Source organism: Vanellus vanellus (assembly GCF_965231255.1).
Source record: "Vanellus vanellus genome assembly, chromosome: 8".
Taxonomy (NCBI): Eukaryota; Metazoa; Chordata; class Aves; order Charadriiformes; family Charadriidae; genus Vanellus; species Vanellus vanellus.
Genome location: NC_138913.1, coordinates 22,185,787 through 22,191,786, shown reverse-complemented (window position 1 = coordinate 22,191,786; position 6,000 = coordinate 22,185,787).

Genomic DNA, 6,000 nt, shown 5'->3' with positions numbered 1-6,000 from the left:
GAGAGGAGATGGGATTCTTTCTTAGGAAGGAGCCCTGTAGAAAATTACAATTTTTATTCATCCTGTTGAACAAGTCAAAGAAGTAGATTTTTACTCTATATCTGTATGGCTTTTTTTTTTTTTTTTTTTTTTTTTTTAAAAAGAACTTACTGGTAGTTTCTGTCAAATCTTTTTTCACAAAAACTTTTTTTGTTAAAGAGACCGTATTGTGTGTTGGATCCATAGCTATATCAAAGAAAAATATTTCAAACATTTTTGGAAGATTTGTTGGTTTACTCTATTATTCTTTTTTTTAGTATCATGGTAATTGTAATAGCATATGAATGCATAAACATAATAAATTTGATTTTGATATTGTTGTTTTTTTTTTTTTTTTTAATTTTAAATTGCTCTCTTCTGGAATGAAAATAAATTTTAACCAGGTATTTATTGTCCAGGGAAAAAGGTCACAGCTCCTGCACTTTTAGATTAGAGTAATAAAGACAGGATAGCATTTTCTAATAACCTGTGTGGGTATTCAAAGGAGTTCCTATATAGCTAGCTGCTATAATGTAACTAACTTCTTGAGGGCTTGCACTGTCTTCCTGGAGGTAGACTCACAGATTTAGGTTAATATTTTTTTGACATGTTTGAAATATGTTGTTATGGACTCTGATGGCATGGAATGAAAAGGAGATAAATATTAATGTAAACATTTTGCCTTCATTTTTGTAGACTAAAACCTGCAGTGAACAATTAAGGCCGACAGCTACTTCTTCATCAATGAGATTCAGAGAAATTTTATTTAAGCAGGCATTTCTAGGCAGGCTTGGGCAGAACAGTCACACTAAGCCTCCATCCTTGTCAAGTTTAGCCTAATACTGAAATTGTATGGTACGTATTCTGCCTGTGTTAACTTCAATATTTCAGAAAACACGATCACTTCTGTATTGATCTCTCTCTAAAATTCATTTTAAATGAAAACTTTGCCTACCAGTTTTATCCTTTTCTCTATTAAAACATTGTCTACAAAGCAATCCATTAGCGCAATTAAGCTGACCGTGCCGGCAGGCTGCCGGCTCTTCTGCACAATGGTGCCTCCCAGCTAAGTGAAGCACAGTGCCCTCCGCAGTATTATTTACCATGCCTTCACCTTTGGCTTGTGTCTCTGAATTTCAAGGAGGAAAAACAGTGTGTCCTAACAGTTCTGATTTAATTCCAGGGTCAGGTTTGTAAAAGATCGCTAAATGTATGGTGGGATTTTGAAGGATATCAAAATAAATGGTTCCTCTTGGTATACAAGGCCATTTATTCAAACAGATATGAAGTGATCCTAGAGCACACGGAGACATAGATGAAAGAGCCTCAGAGCTGCTAGTAGTTACTGTTCAAACTCAGTATGAAATATAAATGAATTAGTCAAAAAAAAAAAAAGAAAAAGGCAAATTTAATGCCTATCTTTGAAATGGGAAAAGGAAGAAAATTCAGGGGAATTTTAGAGGGGTCAGCTTAACAGCAACTTCTTGAAACAAACTGAAACTAACAGCCAAACAGAATATTTGTGGATTGTGTCAAAGCAGCTCAGATGTAAGATTGTCAGATCTTTTCTACAGGTATCACGCTTTGTGCATAAGAAGGAAAAAGCAGGTGTCATATATCTTGTCATTGGCGAGTTGTTTGTTTCTTGTGGTGCTCTCCTGAGAGGCTGCTATAGAATCAACACAAAATTGGCTAAATAGCTGTTTCCCACACAGAAATTATTGGTGGTTACCTGTCACAGTACTAATGGAGGTTTCATTATGTTCTGTCTTGTTTTCTGGGTCCTTTTCATTTTTTTAATTGACAATTGAATAGGAATACTGACTTACGAAATTGGTAGACGAGTCGATACTTTGAAACAAGTGCTCCAGTACTCCAAGTGTACTTTGGAGGTCTTCATAGGCTGCAAAGTGATCTTAATAAAGGTTAAACAATTACGGGAAGGCAGGGACAGACACGTAGCGTGTCATGCTTTTTGAAGAATAGTAATGACCGAAATGGCCTGTAGAAATCTCTGTACTTCTATGTCCCTGCAGTCTGACTGACAAACTGAGAGATGAGATCTTTGGAGTCACCTGGACGTAGCTAAAATGGATAAATCCGTTCCTGTTTGTCACAAAGTCCCAGTGCAGGCAGAAGCAGTGAGAAATGGGCAGGGCAGTTTCCTAGAACGGTTCTGTGTGTTCTTGTGAAGTGCATATGCTTTTAAATAAAGACAGAAGAAACTCTGCTTATACACTGAAATATGGTACACTGTATGTTTTGTACAATGTAGTTTTGCACTGAGCTCTAGTTTTTTTGGTTTTGATTTGGAATGTAGGGTATTCTCTCCTGCTAGTTCCCAGATAGCCCACAGGCAGTAAAATTAGAAGTGGCCAACATGCAAGAAAACATAATTAAAAGCTGTTCCCTCTTGATTTCCTCTGCGGTTTTCAGTAAGAAAAATGTTAAGAATAAACTCTTGAGCGAAGCTGATTTTTTATGGGTTTTTCCGTCTTTAAAGATACAAAAGTCTTAATTTGTCACTGACAGTAGTAGTAGAAACAGCTGTTCTTAACAGAAGAAAAACTGTCCTGATGTTTTCTTCTGGAAGTCGGATAAAACCAAACTCCTAATCTGCACACCTCTGAAACTTCGTAAGTTTAGAGCTGGATCAGGCTGTGAACTTTGTATCTGGTCCATATCAATAGAAGAAATCAAACAGAAAGAAAAAAAAAAGTCAAAGCAGGTTTAGAAAGTGGTGTGTATATTAAAACTTATTTCATTCATGCTCTTTGAAGGTTAAGCATTCTTCCCTACTCCAAGAGCCAAAGATTGTGCAGCTTGCTCTCTGAGAAGTGAAGTTAATGTAAGCAGTCTTAAGGTGCAGGCTTTTTAGAGGCGGGTAGTTTTGTGATAAAGAGTACAGGCAAATGTCTATGGATCATATCCTTCAAAGGGCTGTCCTAATGAAGTGATCTCGAGGACCTCGGTATGATTTTAATGATTTGCATTCTCTTGGCAGCTGTTGGTGCCTGATGCTGTGGAAGCATTTGCACGTTCTGCATGCAGCCCGGGTCCCTTGCAGTGGAGAGTAAAGAGGCAGTGGAGATTGGCCAGTGTTTATGGGCCTTAATGGGGTAGTGTTCCTCATTAAGAAATGATGAAAGACTGGAAAGAGCTGTGAAGGTCAAATCCTACGCACTATATATATGTGTGTGTGTGTGTGTGTGTATTTTTTTTCCCTCCTGGAATAATAAGAAGCTGTCCTTTCAAGTAGCTGTCTGTTCCGCAGAACACTGGGTAGGCAAATACAATCATTTGGGACTTACTGCTGTTAGATCCATGCTGTTATTCTTATGTGCTTATTTATTAACAACTTTTTTTTTTTTTTAAAAAGGCGTAGCTGAAGAAGCCAAAGAGGTGGTAAGGGAGAGGTTACCAAGTTACCTTTGCTAAATCCATGCTTGATTAAAGTGAGCTGGATTTCCATAGGCTAAACATCAGCCTACTTTATTCTGCCTATGCTGTGTGCATACCCGGTATAGCAGAACCCATCTAGGGGGAAATAGAGACTGTGAGATGGGAGAGGGGGAGACGGGCTGTAAGAAAACTTACAACCATTTCTATGAGTCTTTGTGTGCAGATGGAGTAAAATTGAAGAGTTCATCCTTATATGAGCAACTAGAAGCAAAGCCAACACAAATTCTTGCACAATTCATCAATAAAGTAATGTGTCTTCATTAGCAAGGTAGCATTTTGTGTTATTGATATTAAAGATCTACTTTTTGCGTTGGGTCTCACTGCAATTGTTATTGATGAATAAAACTCCGTGGGCTGAAATTGTTGTCTCTGAAAAAATATAATCTTGATTGGACGGTTTTCTTTTTCTTGCATTGCTTCTAGCCACATCTCCTATTAAGCCATAAACTATTGAGTATGTGTCATTTCACAAGTCTCAATTATGACTCATATCGGACACTGCATGCATGAGACAGTAGCAAAACGATGAAGCTATATTGGGGTATGTGGATCACTTAGGGTTATTTTAAGAATGGATTTTGACTTGTGTCATTCATAGTTTAAATATGACTTGTTCAATAACATGTTCAGTTGTAATTAGATAATTTAATGTCTACTGACAGGTCTTTTGTGACTGAGACCCAATTTTAGCTCTGCATACCAAGGAGCTTGCCAAGGAAAAGTAACCCCTTTTACTCAGTAAGGAAGCATAATGGATAACTTCTGGAATTAAGTGAAAAATTGAATCCAGCTTCCTGTGTGCACTTTAGGTCCCACACAGGGATTACAGATCTAGCTCTGAACCGCTTGGCTGCTGACAATAAAGATTTTATGTGCGTCGTGTTGAATTTTCAAAAAAGTTCTCAAATCAAAAAGGTCATTTTTACGTTCAGTCCAGGCTGTTTGTTTAGGAATTTAAGTGCTTTGCACTGGCTTGTTTTCTCTGTGGGACTTAAGTTTATGTAGCCATTTTGGAGAAAAATGGTAATATACCAGTTTAAGGAAAGGGGAGAAGGAAAATAAGGTCATATGCAAACAGAATTTCAAAGCGTTAGCCTACTTTCCGTCATTAAGAATTTATCCACTGCAGCACTCTTATTGGCCGAATGCTTGCTTGCCAATGAGTTCACTGTAAGAGGGACTTTGTAAACACAGGAATCATGGCATTTCGTTATATTATTATATAGTAATATCTGTCCATGTATCTATGTGTATATAAGCAATGCAGGATTGGTATCTTTACCAATGAAGGTGCTTCTGCCCTTGGCATGAGACAGCATATAAAAGTAGGATGCTTTTTCATGTATTCTACATTTTAAAACATTTATATGCTGTCTTCTGTGGCACATGACCTATTGCATTATAGGTCATTTTTTTTGTAGTGTTTCATCCTGAGAGCTGCTTGACTCTGCCATGTAATCACTGGGAGCAGACACACGAGACCCCTACAAAAAGGAAATGCCATCATTTCTAATCTGTGCATATAAATGGATCGTGCAAGACTTAAGACCTGTATGAATATTCACTCTGAAGAATTTTAAAAGTCTGTATTAAAAGCTTCTTCATTTTAACATAGCATGTTCCCACAGAGACTTTCTGCAGTGCTCCATTAATCAAGAAAAGCTTCATTAATCAAGATATAGTCTGAATTTTTGAAAACATATTTAAATTAAATATTCGGTCCTGCCGGACTGTATTTTCTAATGTATTTAGCTAGAACTGTGTGAAACTCTCAGTCAAGAGAAGATCAGTTGATCTTAACGCATACTTTAAAATAGGGTGTCTTTAACTGAATTTTAGGTTCCTTTTGGTATGAGACAGATTTAAAATCTTTCTATTTGTAAAGGTTTTATGTATTTTAAATAAAACTCCCGTGTGTACTGATGGGAGAATATTTTCTTTGAAATTCCACTGTGTGAATTCCACAAGAAAATAACCAGGAAGCCCTGTGATGTGATATTGTTACCAGACTCTCACTTAACTACTCATTTGTCTTTTAACTTGGTTGTGGGAATAGTAATTTACTAATCTAATTCAATGCATTTGTTGCCTTTAGAGATCAATCCTGCTCCAAGCAAAGTCAATAACAATACTTTATTGATTTTACCCGGACCAGATCAGCCCCTTTACATGAGTGAGACCTTATAACATCATAATTTATTGTATAATTGCTGAAATATTAACCAATAGTTTTGTCCAGCGCAGATCCAGCTATGCTTTATAAAAGGAAATTCAGAAGGTACCTGACTTCCCCAAAGAGCTGTAACAGGTCAAACACCCAGCCAGGACTTCCAGTCCACTGAGCCACAGTGCATAGGAGGGTTCCACTGTGAACATGAAGAGGTAGATTACCAAATATTTTATTAATATACTTGATACTTCCTGCTTTCAACTACTTAAATGACTAATTTTTCTTTCCCAGGCATAGATAAGGGCTAAAGTTTTCAGAAGAAATCAAACATGTTGTAAAACAAGTATTTT